Below are 14,834 nucleotides of genomic sequence, written 5' to 3' on the forward strand. Positions count from 1 at the left end.
AAAAAATCAGACAAATTCTAATTAAGAAACATTCTACAAAAATCTGGCAAGAACTCCTGAAAATTGTTAAGATCAGAAAAAATAAAGACAATCTGAGAAACTACCAGAGCCAAGAGGAATGTATGGATAGATGCCAGCTAAATGTAGTATAGTATACTTGATGGAATTCTGCAATAATAAAAACCATTAGGTAAAAACTAAGGAAACATGAATAAAGTAGGAGCTTCAGTTAATCATAGTGGACCAATACCGGTACAATAATTTGACCTATGTACCATACTAACATAGGAGGTTAATAATAATGGAAACTGGATGTAAGATATATAGTAACTCTCTGAATTATCTTTGGAACTTCTATAAATCAAAAACTATTCTAAAATAAAAAGTTTATTAAAAATTTTATAACATAAAAGTTAAAAAAAAGCCCAAGCTTATACAATACCATCATTAGAATGATCTTCCATTGTATGCTCTATTATTTTTATTAGTATTCCTGCCCAGACTGCATAAAACCTTCGATGGCTATGGCTCCAATGTAAGTTAACATCCCCTATGCCTGGCTTAGCTATGAGGGACATTTGCCAAGATCCTTAAAACTGGATATCAGTGCTCAGTCTTCTTAGGAACCCATGGAGCCTTCTCCTTTGAAGACTATATATTCCACCATATGGAAGTGGTACTCATGTTTTTTTTTTCCCACCACTCTTTCCCATTTCCCAGTCAGAACTGAGGACCAACTTTCATTCTCACCCCACCTTAAAAACATAAGGTGTCCTCTATCACTGTCCTTGTCTCTCTGAATATATGGATTCATATCTCGAGAAGTGCTTATTCATTTAAAAAGCCTTCTACCTTCTACCATAAGCCTTCTACCTTAAAATGACACCATAATCTATTGATGGGCAGGAGGACTAGAAAATAACTCTTTAGAAACACAATGATAGGACTTCCAGGAACCAGATGAAGGGAAGAAGGAAATGACATTCACAACTAATGAGTGACCTTCCCCCAATAATTGATAAAATGTTTCTTCAAAAGCAACAACCAAACAACAAATGAACAAATAACAATTCCCTGTCCTACCATCACCATTTCTAAAAATACATAATTAAATTTTATTCTGGGGAACATCAGAATCTCTAAGTAAAACTCCAAGGTTAAGAATATGATTGGATCACATATTATTACAGGAGAATTTTGGCTCCATGATCCCAAATAAACACCGGACAGTCAGGTATTATTAGATAACATAGTTGCATGGTGCTGAATATGACTATCATATACAGGAGAAACCAGTCATGAGGACTTGGTCAGCAGGTTACCAAATAATATTTTGATAAATTGGTGTGTATTTTTCTTTTCTTTCCTAATTTGTTTTTGCCTTTCCTATATTCATTGTGATTATAGCCTCAAATGAAGGTTGGTAAGTAAAACACGAGTAAAAAGCTGAATTTTAGCTTTTCATTTCAAAAGCTACAGTACAGGAACAAGGTTATGCTACATCATAAGATTTGGGAGCAAATGTGATCTGTCAAGTTCCTCACTCCTCATCTTTTCTATCAAGGATAAAAAATTAGTCACTTATAGGTTTCTGAGAAAAGAACTGATTCCTGCCTGGTTTAGTCCCTCACCCTCATCTCAGCCCTGACAAATCCCAGCGTGGCCGGAGAAGCAGAATAATGTGTTCTCCATGCCCCAGAGGAGAGAGAGCAGAATGCTCTGGAAGGCTTGTCTTCAGGAAAGAGAAGCATAGTGTACTTATATGTGTGGACCAGTGAGCAGAATAGATCATGGCCATATCATCACTTATCACACACAAAAATGAAAATGACTGAAGACCAGGCATCTACCTTCCTTCCTGAGACTTTGGCACTTCATCAACCCCCTTGAATTTAGAAACAACTCTGGGAGAAAGGGAAAAGCAGCTTTAAATTTGCTGAGATTTTGATTTCTCCATTTGGCTAATTAATGATTCAAAATAAAAATTAAGTTCAAATTATAAAATAAAGTTATATTTCTGGTGAACCTAAGCCTGAAGTCCAAGGTTAGTAACTACTACATTTTTAACATTTGAAAAAAGGGAAGAATGCCTTTCTTGATAATCATAATTTTGAGAAATCTCTTAAGTATAAAGTCAGAGGAATTATATTAAAGGAAGAAATTGAGAAAGATTAGTTTTATAAAATACTCCATGTGTTTCTTTACAGTTCTCCCCCCTTGCAATTAGGCAGGATGCTGTACCTTGTTCTGAACATTGACTATGTGTGAAAATGACATGTGTCCCTATTTCTGATTCAAGTGGATCATTGCTCATGTGAAAGCTCCCTACATCTTCATAATGTGCTGCAGTGACTGAGGAGGTCATATGTCCCAGAAAGTGCAATCAAAAGAAAGTGGAACCTCTGGAACTCTAGGTACTACATTTACTATATAGAGCAGATTGTCCCTGCCCATTCAAATTGGATATGTAGTATGAATAAGACATAAAGTTCTACAGTATTAAGCCTCTGAAGTTTCTGGAGTAATTTGCTATTGCAGCACAGACTAGCCTATACTTACAAATATATCATTGAATACTCAACGTTTAGAATAACATGAATCTACTAAATGTCATATTTTGTGTTAAGTAAAACAAAATCAGATTACAAATTAAGGTTATTAAAATAAAACCAATTGTGTAAAGCAATTGTATAAATTGACATAGATAAAAGCACTGATGGTAGAATTGCTAGTATTTTATGTTTCCTCTCTCTCTCTCTTTTTTTTGTTTTGTTTTGTTTTGTTTTACATTTGTATTTTCACAGATTCAGAGAAAAAAATGTGATAAAAAATGATCACCTGGGGTGCCAGGGTGGCTCAGTCAGTTAAGCATCCAACTTCAGCTCAGGTCACAATCCCATGATCTGAGGGTTTGAGCCCTGTGTTGGGCTCTGTGCTGACTCAGAGCCCAGAGCTTGCTTCGGATTCTGTGTTTCCCTCTCTGTCTGCCCCTCCCTCACTCATGCTCTGTCTCTCTACATCTCTCAAAAATAAATAAACATTAAAAAAATTAAGAAAAAGATTACCTATCCCTCAAAACCTAAGTAGTAGAAAACCAAGATATGTATTATATATAGTCTTAGGTACTTAATAGGAGGGAGGGTAAATTTTTTCTTTCAAATTAAAACTAATATTTTCAGGGACACAAATCTCTGAACTTCCATGACTTGAAAACTTTATTAAAATGTCAATTTGAAGCTACAGGCATTTGTTGAGCATTTATTCAGTCTTCTATAATGTGTTCTACATTCTTAAAGACAAGAAAGAAATAATCAGTTAATGAATTATTACACTCAAAATCCTACCAGGTGGCAAAGACAAGGATTAGTATACGATGGCATAGAAACAACTCTCCTTCTTCATTCTACTATATGTGTTAAGTACAGAGTTGAAAGTATAAGCATAGTAATTTCTTTTTTTAAAATGTTTTATTTATTTCTAGGAGAGAGGGAGAGAGACAGGGTGAGGAGGGGAGGGTCAGAGAGAGAGGGAGTCACAGACTGAAATAGGCAGTCAGCACAGAGCCCAACGCGGGGCTCAAACCCACGAACCGCGAGATCATGACCTAAGCGAAAGTCAGACGCTTAACCGACTAAGCCACCCAGGCGCCCCAAGCATAGTAATTTCTTATACCAAACTTAAGATATTGTGGTAGAATCTCAGGCTAGATCTTTAGGTGCTTAAACAGGATGACCAAATCACAGTATATTGGGATTTATAGAGATTTTATGTAACACTAGTTTAAAAAATAGGCTGTGCATTTGGAAATATCTAGGTTTAGCCTGAAACCTTGATATTTCTGGCAGTGTGACTTTAGTCAAGGTACTTAAACTCCCAAAGGCCCAATTTTCTCTACTGTAAAACAAGCAACATAATAGCCTCCCAGATTAAGTATTGAATGAGATAGTATACATATATACTTAAGGCAGTGCAGTAATTTCTCAATAAATGGTAGCTCTTTTTATTACTCAGTCCCACCATGTAGTTTTACTCATGGAAAAAACCAAAAAACAACACCACCAACAAATACAAGTTCAAGGTTTGGGGAATTGAACCCAAGTCATGATTCTAAATTAACTATTTATAAACTTGAAAAATAGTATTAAATGTACTAAGTACCCCAGCAAATATATAAAACTAATATATATGGGAAAATAGACTATGAAAGATAATTATTATTTAGTTTTCCAACCAGGGATTCTCAAAATATACCTATACCTTTTGACTTCACTTTCTGCTTCACACTTTTCATCCACTTCCTCTTTGATACACTTTATCATGTCAAATGAATAGAAATTTCTCTGGGTATAAGCTTTTGTTATACCTTTTATGGTTTAGGGTAGGTAGTATAGCCAATTAGGGTAGGCAGCAGCAAAATAAGGACTCCAGAACCACAGATGGTCAGGGGAAGTGTTTCTAGGGTAAGAAGCCAGGAGAGATTTTGCAGAAAGAAGCACGACATGGCTCCATGGAAGGAGAAAATGAAGAGAGAGAATTAGAATAGAGTTGTTGAACAAGAGTTATGGGAATGATGACATTTTTTCTTTCATCTACAACAGCATTACTCACACTGGTAATCTATCTACTATCAGGTAACTGAAACTAAGCAAGGTCAGGCATGAGAAAAATGTACTAATCACAGGGATTATTGACATAGTATCATGGAGAGGGAGAATAAATGAGTTGAGTGATTTGAAAGACTAGATTTGGTATAGAGAAAAATAGACAACAATCCAGATGAGGGCAACAACATGAGAAAATGAAGACTGAGATAAAAAGAGACTGACTTGCATTTGGAGTAATGAGGATACTGCCCTAACTCTGTCCTTATTAGTCCTTGTATTTTCCTTTAGGATTGTCAACACCATGGCATTTGAGAACGACAGGAATAGCTGTTTTATGACAAATGGATCTGACCACAAGGAAATGAGTCTGAGAGCACTGACATAGCTCATATATGCTACAAACAACTGTCTTCAGCCAGTAAGCCACCCAATTGTGCAAGACTCAAACTAATGACCTTGAGGTGAAAGGTTCTATTATCACATTTCTGATCACTAAGGCTTTTCATGTTTCCTAAACTCTTTTCCTTAATATTCTGCAGTGTGTTTATTTTCATGGCTATAAAGTTGTACTCAGCTTTGCAGTGATATTCACTACCAAACTGCAGAGTATTTTAACTGATGTTAGTTCAAATCAATTCTGGAGAAACTTTCCAGCCAAGGGAATTGCAAGCTAGCTGGTTGACATTGGAGGTCAAATACTCCAGGGTATGGGTCTCAAATCACTTAATTCTTCACAGCAAATTAGAAATGGGACTCCACCTGGTGCTAAAGAATAAGACAGACTTGCTGTATAAGGACAAGCTGCTGCTTGGATTTCGAGTCTTTATATTCCTAAAATAAAAAATTTGAAACTCAATTTCCCTCCCCCAATCTCATTCTTTCAGAGTAAAAGCTTTCTTAACAACAGCAAAAATATGGCCACCTGATTTCAATACATAAATCTTGCCAAGGTATAAAAATAAAATACGATTTAAGCAGCAACCTGTAATCTCCTGTTGACGACCAGCTGTGCCTCCTATTAGTATTAATGGAAGTTACACAGGCATAATAAGAAGGAGGGGAAAATGCCACCTTATGCTTTTTGCACACCTTAACATTTTTACAGCAAGTCTGATTACAAGGGTTTACTTGAGCGGCAATTAAACACTGATTGATTACTAAGTACAATTTGTATTCCAGGCAACATGCAAATGGCAATGAAATTCTCAGATAGGGAATGGAATAAATTCTTCTCACATCAGAGAGTGAATCACATTTTTTAAGCAGCAAGTGTTTTCTTATAGGAAGAAAAGAGGTTCACTATAAGTTTTTTAATAATATATTTCTACCCAAGACAATAAGCCTTGATTCGTTTTAGAAAGAATAAATGATATAATTTCTGCAAACTGTACTTCCCACTTCACCTCCAGACTCCAGTTCTCTTTCAATGATGACAACTTATATGGATGGGAAGCATAATATTCAGTCACAAATACACTGACTTTGGCTATAGTCACAACTATAAACAATATTTTTTATCATATTTTGGCATTGCAGAAATAATGTCTACTTTTAAATTGAAAGTGAAGTGAGAGGTTGATTTATTAAATGTCTATCATGTGCCAGACACTATTCTAGGTACAGGCAACACAGTAGAGAATAAAAAAGTCAACAGTCCTTGATTATAGTACTCATGATATTGAAGGAAAAGCTGACAATAAGCAAATATACAAATAAAGATACAATGTCAGTGTGTATTCAGCAAAGAAAAGTATTCAGAAGAAAGAGAATGACACTGATATGTATGTGTGCCTATACATGTCCAGGAGAAAATGACAGAAAGAGAAACTTTAGAGCTTTGCACTTGCTGTTCCTTGTGTGTAGAATATTCTGATCTAACATTGCTGAATGGTCACCTGTTCTGTATCATGTTGGTGTTTATCCAAAGGATAGAAAGAGCTGGGAATTTGGTATATTGGACAAATTGTTAAGATCAGAGTGGTTGAAGAGGCATGAACTGAAAAAGAAAGGGAGGGGACGAAATTGGAGATATAGGGATATTCAGATAGGTCAGGCCTTGTAGACCATTATAAGGAATGTGGATTTTACTTCAGTTTCAATGAGAAGCCTTTATGTTTTTTTTTTAATGTTTATTTTATTTTTGAGAGACAGAGAAGGAGAGAGAAGGAGAGGGGGAGAGAGGATCTGAAGCACGCTCTGTGCTGACAGCAGAGAAGCTGAATGCAGGGCTCGAACTCACGAACCAGGAGATCATGACCCAAACTGAAGTCGCTGCTTAACCAACTGAGTCATCCGGGTACCCCTTGGCAGGCTTTGAACAAGGGAGTTTATTATTTAGATATGATATTAACCACCTCTCTAGTTGCTATATGTATGTTAAGGGATACATTGTAAATGTGATCTATCTTGGAATCTGCATTCTTCCTGAAAAACTGGCTGATGTATCACTGTTCTCACTTAAAAAAAAATTTAATGTTTTATTTATTTTTGAGACAGAGAGAGACAGAGCATGAGCAGGGTAGGGACAGAGAGAAAGTGAGACACAGAATCTGAAGCAGGTTCCAGGCTCTGAGCTGTTAGCACAGAACCCAAAGTGGGGCTTGAACCCACCAACCGTGAGATCGTGATCTGAGCTACACAGGTGCTCCTGTTTTCACTTTTTGACAATGGAAGGTAAAAGAGAAACTGTAGTTAATATTCTTATAATCAGATGTTTAAAAATAAAAGCCAGAAATTGTTACTGCTAAACGTATTGTTATAAATAGTAAAGAAAACTGGAAGAAAAGTAAGGAAAGAGTGATTTCTATAAAACAAAATAATTAGAAAAGACAACTTGAGATCCTATTGTCCAGAAGCTTGCCTTTCTTGGGCAGGGATACATGGTTGTGTATGTCCTTTTTGCATATTTCCAGGTACTTAATATCTTCCTTAGTAGTCCATGCTAATATTTTATTATTTGATATAGAGGTTGTCTTTCTTAGCTCCAAATAAGCTATCTCATAATTTATTAAGCCTATTTCCTGAGCTGATGTCAAAATAGAAAACAACTGTTTGCTGTTACTATTTTAAAAAGCTCATATAAATATGAAAAAAAAAATGAACTAGCTTTATCTTCTCTACATTAAATGATCTCAAATTCTTTCATCTATCTCTGTTTTTATCAGTTTAGCCACATTTTTCTTATTCTCAGAATAATCTATTTTCAAGTACAATTTACTTCTTGTATCAATGCATGATATGAGCTTTTTAGAAATTCATGTTATATGCTTAGCAATTTAGCGGAGTTCAAATGATGGGAGAAAGATGGCATAGTATTTAACACATTATATTAACATGAAAGTTTCTAATAGAGCTCATCACCAAGGCATGGATTTACTATATGTATCAACCACAGACAATTAGGATGTAGTTGATACAGTCATATCTGATTCTTATATGTAGTCATATATATGAAATGTTTCATATTATAGCACAGAGAGTCCATGATAGAGATAATATGATTTCCCATTCAGGATTATTATAGGTCACAGAAAGAATAGAATAGAATAGAATAGAATAGAATAGAATAGAATAGAAGTAGATAGATAGGCAGATTCTGTAGGGGATCATAGGCTACTATTACTCTATTTCAAGGCAGAATAATAACATAGAAGGCATATTGAGTGAAAGACTCTTGGGCAGGATAAGCTACCTACAAATCTTGTGAAAATATATAATTAATCTTACAAAGCCTGTTTTCCTTACACTGTGATAATTAATATCAAGTTTAATGCACTGTTTAACAAAGTAGGAACTTTAAAAGTATCATTCTCTGTGAAGAAAACTAAAACTGCACTTTATAAGGTACAATACATTTAAAACAAACAAAAATCCACAAATTTCTAGTATTGTTTTAGTAATTTCTACAAAAAATTATCAGAAATTCCAATAAAATACATAAGCATGAGTTTCTTTATGTTTAAATTCATATTATTGTGATGATTAAATCAGAAATGTGTGTGATGTCCTAGGCATACAATATATGATCAATGAAGAGAGGTATTTTTATTAACTCTAAGTAAAATTAATGATTAAGCATGCATGGTTCAACAGAGGACGCAACGCAACAATCAATGGTAGTTAAGGCTAGTACAGATGGGAAGGTGGCTCTGTCCATATACTCTAGTCATTCATTATCCAGCAACAACAAGTGTGGGCCAGGAAAATCTTTCCCTAAAACAATAGTGGATGCCAAGATCCTAACTGCTCAATACAATCTCTCAGAAAGAAACATTTGGTGGCCTTTAAATAGAAAGTATGATGCCAAAAGAAAGATTTTGGTTCCCTATTTTTTAATCTCCAAATTACAAATAGTTGTGTTGAAAAATGTTTATTGACTGAAAGATGTATTATATTCTTTAGGGGGCCAAAGTCAATCCTGAAATATGTTAATGTTGTTATATCCTAATGGTGCTGCTGAGGGGGAAAATATCAGAAAGCCCTTAAGAAACAAACTTTTGTGTGTGTGACACAGATGGTTGGAATAAATTATGGGCCTCAATAAAAAGCAGTTCAATTTAGTTTTAAAATCCATTTGGACATTTATCAAAGATCACATTGTGAAATGTATTTGTGCTACTTGGAAAAGTCATACTAATCAGCATTCCCCCACTCCTCCACCCTACCCCATCTTCCAAAAAAATAAGGAAGAGAAGAAGAAGAAAATGAGTGGAAGTTCTTTCAACTGAAGCCTAAAAAAAGACTGTTGAAATTTATGAGTTCAGTGATGACAATAAATTGAATAATAGATTTAAAAATTATTCCCCTGGGCAGGTGTATATGTATACGTATACATATGTGCATATGTATTATGTATATGTATATACAAACACGTGGACACACACATGAAATCCAAAGGCATAAACATGTAATATATTAGCTCTTCTAAAAGAATGTTAAAATATTTTACAATTGGTTATTTTGCCCAAGATACAAACTACCAAGCAATCATTCCCTTGCACTCTGCAAACTGAATGTAAATATTAAAAAGACAAATAACATTTTCAATAGATGGAGAAGATAATGCTTAGAATACTTGAAAAAATGAAAATTTAATGAAACTCTTTGCATGTGTTTAAGACATGAAATAAGGAAATGTAAGATATTTTCAAATTTATTGAAAATATTCTAAGTATTTTACATGGATAATTATACTTATCAAATATTGCCAAGTGAGTTGCTAAGACAAAAATGAGAACAGAAAACATGTTTCAGAGTAAGCTTCTAGCTTAGAGTTTCTCTGACTGGCATACATGATAAATTATAAGTTTTAAGCATTAGAAGATGTACTGGAGCAAGTGCTACTTGGAAAGTACACAAACAGCTGATTTTTCATCCACTTGTTTGCTCGATCAACATATATTAGAGCTCACTTACTTATTTCCAGACATTATGTAAACTGAAGGGTTCAAAGATCAGTAAGATACAGTCCTTGCACTTGAACAATCCCTTTTAGTGGGGAGACAGACACATAAATGCATAATGTTTAAAATTAAATGCTTATATAGAAGTATAAAAAATGATAAGGGATTATAACCCAATAGCATTCATCCAAAATATTTGTTGAGCATATACAACGTACTAGGCACTGGTCCAGACTGGGAATACAGCAGTGAATAAAACAATCTTACAAACCCAACTTCAGTAGGAAAATGTACACAGTGAATAATTACTTAATTAAAACATATAGAATGTAAGTTTATATGAAATGCTATGAAGAAAAATAAAGCAGGAAGTTGGGGATAGGGAATGTAAGAAATGCAAGCCGTAATTTTAAAAGTGGTAGTTATAGAAGAACTTACCAAAAAGGTGAACTTTATGTAAATACTTGAAGCTGATAAGAGGCTAGCCATCAAAATATCTGGTACAACGTCACCGCAGGCAGAGGAGGTAAGAAGTGGAAAAGCCTGTGTAGATGGAGTTAAGAGTAAACAAAAGTAGCAGGATTAGGAGGAAAGAATATAAACAGCTATATTATTGATACCTTATAGGCCACTATTTGAATTTTTTTTTCTACTGAGTGAAATGGCAAGCCATGATGGGTTTGCAGCAAAAAGCTGACAGGCTTATTGTTTTAGAGATTAAATAGATAAATACACTGAAATGACTATTTTGTGATAGGACGTTATTTAAACACTCAGATTACTTGTCTAGTCAGATAAAGCTTAAGTAGTTCTATTTGCCAGCTTCTATTTCTTAACAAATTTACCTAGGACTATGACAGTATTCATAATTCAATTTGCCAGTTCCCATAATGCTTAAAAATTTTTCAACCAGGAATGTGATGATGTTAATAATTATTTTCATATAATGGATTATAGAACATTATAGATAATTTTGGTGTTCAGTTTTTCATGTAAAATATTTCACATATAAATTATAGAGTGCCTAACATGTGCCAAACACCATAGCATGAATAATAAGGGCCTAACATGTGTATGTATACACATTTAAATTTACAAAAGGTAAATGTGTTTCTGTATTTGCTCTTAATACAATGGAGTTTTAAAAATAACTTTTACTTTTCTTTATAATTAACTAATATGTGTTTATTACACATCTATGTATATTTAAACCCTATAATCTCATATGCTTTTGGATGGATTGTCAGTATCTTACCCTGATGTTAATATTCTACCACCTTATTTCTAGACACCGAATAAAATTGAATTGTATCGACTCATTGCAGTTGTTAATCACTCACCTTTTGTAGAAGATTTCTGTTGTTACCTTTTTATTTTTGCACAAAGAACTTCGGAATGAGCCATACCTTAGGTAACTTTTGTATACAGCATAGTTCTCTTAAGATGACAATATCAGAAACGAAGTTCTTAGTTCAAAGAAAATGCACATATTTAAAATATGGCTATATGTTGCTCAACTGCTTTACCTATATACTGTGTCAAGTGTTTACTCATTATGAATCTTATGAATCTGTTAATTTTCTTACACCTTAATCACTCCTTAAAATATTTTTGTCAGTCTAATAGGTGAAAAAGCATATCTCATTTAACTGGCATTTCTTTGACTACTACTTTGGTTGATTTTATTTATTTATTTATTTATTTATTTATTTACTTACTTATTTACTTACTTACTTATCAACCACTTGTACTCTGAAGGCAAAGGGAATTGCCCATTAATGCTTATTTATCTATTAAAAAAAACTTTTGCTTTTAGTCTTTCTGTACCCCCTGTCATGGTTAGAAAGAATAATAATGAACACTTGCTTCCTACATATTTATGTACCCACTATTGCTAGGTATTATGTTAGGCATGGAGGATAAAAAAATAAGCACACTCAAAATCACTAAGGACCTTAAAGTCTAGGGAAGGTGGCAATCATGAAAACAAACTACAGAACAAGAACAGCATGTCATTCATTATTCAGATGATTAAAAATGAATTATAGCTTTATGTTGGAAAACAGAAATAGATACACTGATCAAGACAAAAGCCTTTTTTGGGTGCAGGTTTATCTTTCCAGACTGATTAAAAACAGAGGGCTCTGCTTCACAAATGTAACAAAATACTAAATAACAATAGCATTGATCTATAGTAGAAAATTCACTATTTTGGTTTCCAATGACAAGAATGATTACCACTCCAGCTAGCATGTGGAGGAAATAATGTAGCCCATCCCCAGAAATCACTTGCCTTGGTTGATTTTAAAACACTCACCCAAGTGAATGTATGAATATGCATTACACACACAGTGCAATCAGAGTGATATTTCAAAAATAAATATTTGATCACGTCATTCCTCTGCTTTAAAAAAAAAAAAGAAAACTTCCATGTTCTCTATACTTATAAGGATACAATCCAAAACCCTAAACTAAGGCTACAATACTGTATGGCAACAGTTTGGGTCAAGTACAGCAATTACTCACTGCCTCAGCTCTAGCTATCAGAGCCTCTTTTCCCTTCTATTGGGACACCTCTGGCCTTGCAGCCTTTGCACAGGTTGTTTTCTTGCCTGGAATGCTTTTCTCTCTTCCTTTTTGCCTTCTTAACTGTCTCTCAGATCTTAGCAGCAAGGGTATTTCCTCAAGAAGTCCTTCACTGATTTCCCAGGTCCCTCTTCTAGAACAGTCTTCTGTTTTTCCTTGATACTGTTATTGACAGTAGATATTATATTATTGTGTGATTACTTGACAAATGTTCACCTCCCTAGACCATCTCAAAGCTGCATAAGCATAGAGCTCACTTCTATTTTGCTTACTATGGTGTCTCTGGTGTTTTGGTGTTAGTGTTGTTATAACTAGTGCATAGGAGGCACACAGTTATTTGTGATATGAATAAATGTATGAACAAATTCAGAAGTATTTCAGAACATGGAAATAAGTAAGACTTTATTATATGAGATAATTTTTTTATGTTCAGACATGTAGATAATTAAGTACATTTTACATACAATATATTCTATCTGTTAAGTAACTTACAGTGGTGAAAATGCAGCTTAGGCCCTCTCAATAGTGGACTCTGGATAGCAATGTGCATGCAGAAAGTTTATTACGAAGCACTGTCTAGATGAAGACTTCTGGGGATAGGAGATGAAGCAGGATGGACAGAAGGAGAATTTGTACTCTGCTGCAATCCCAACAGGTGTCTCAGATGATCACTCAAGGGATCTCTAAAGTTGGGATGGCCCTCAATAGACGTCCTGAATAGACAAGTGCCAGGCCTTTATAGACCCACATCAGTCCTCATTGGATATCTGCTACCCTGGGCAGAGGCATGATCTTCTGGTGAATGGCTCTTTGACCAGGGACAATTTCCAAAGAGGGACCTAGCAGAGATCTGTCATCCAGCAACACTCCCAGCAGTTGTAGGAATTAGTATCTGAGTCCTGAGTGGATTGGGAGGAAGGATGGGATTTGTGAGGCACATCACTGGCATCCACTACAGATGACTAAAAGGAACAATAGTGAGTAATTTACAGCGAGGTTCTATCTCAATCCCCAATACAAATGTACTTGAAACTGAAAGAATAAAATCCCAGCAAGAAAACAAACTGACAGCTTTAAATGGAAGTTGCAAGAATTACGGTGACTTTTCATGGTGGGAGAAAAACAAGTCCAAAGAAAAGACTTCCAGGTAATGAGGTAATATTCATTCTAGAGGATATATTCCTCCCACTTTAAGTCAGATAACTCTATCAACTTCCTATTCACACTGGATTTTACCCCAAATCATTCATGGTCAATCACAGACCAATAACTTTTTTTTTTTTTTTTTTAAGAATATGAGGATCAGAGAGCATTATCTTTAAATTCTTAATACTTAACTAACATTACATGGTATTTTACAATTTACAAAATGGGATTACATACATTTTGACATTTAACTCTCATAACCCCATTCAATTAAACCACTTACTCAAAATCAGTGCATGACAGTGTGTGTTTTAAGCTAGTGGTTTAAGGTTTATAATAATAAGGGCAATGTCTTTAATATGTGCTGAAGTATCACTAAATGACTATCACAGTGCTTGAAGGAATAGCACTCAATAAATAACTGTTGAATAAACTTCTGAGAGGGATTAGTAGTTTTTGTGCTATCTGTGCTTCTTTTATGGCATTATACATATATATGCATATATATAATATACATGTAGCATCCATGTGTATGTGAGTGCTTATAAAGGATATATTGTATATGTAGTTGACTAAATTATAACAAGTTTATTCCATATAATATGAACTAACATGTACGTTATGGTCTTCTTGAATAGGAATACTAGAGGTTTTTGGACCCAACTGATTTTTAGTCATTATCCTCTTGGTCAGTTTGGATAGAAGTTAATCTGGACTTAGAAAGTCAAATGGGGTAAAATAACTCTCATGATTAAGGTCTTAGTTTTTGGGAGAAAAGCACCTCCCAAAGAGTGTCTGGGGAAAAAAATCAAACTGCTTAATGCTAGACTACAAGGGGAAAAAGAAAGCATATGGAAATCTGCATTTTTATTGTGTTTCTAAATTTGTAGTACTGTATAACTTTTCAGCAGTGAAAGATGACTCATAATCTTTCCTTTGAATTATGGCAATAATAATCATAATAATATTATTCATTTGTGTAAGGTAAACTATTAGGCTGAAATTCATTTTGAATTTGTACACTACTAGATGAGCTGTTTCTCCAAAGCCTACAAAAAAATTAATGTGGAACACCTGATATTTGACTGTGCTTCCA

General features: G+C 34.4%; 1 long non-coding RNA gene across 2 annotated transcripts in view; it reads right to left on the minus strand.

The window, feature by feature from the left end:
* LOC144216680 (uncharacterized) overlaps positions 1-14,834 on the minus strand; it is a 127,403-nt gene that overhangs the window by 109,525 nt on the left and 3,044 nt on the right. For both annotated transcript variants that reach the window (XR_013330714.1, XR_013330715.1), the window contains exon 3: positions 10,445-10,549. This is a non-coding gene — a long non-coding RNA (uncharacterized LOC144216680). The remainder of the gene's footprint in view (positions 1-10,444; positions 10,550-14,834) is intronic.

This window comes from Crocuta crocuta, unplaced genomic scaffold (assembly GCF_008692635.1).
Source record: "Crocuta crocuta isolate KB4526 unplaced genomic scaffold, BGI_CrCroc_1.0 scaffold48, whole genome shotgun sequence".
NCBI lineage: Eukaryota > Metazoa > Chordata > Mammalia > Carnivora > Hyaenidae > Crocuta > Crocuta crocuta.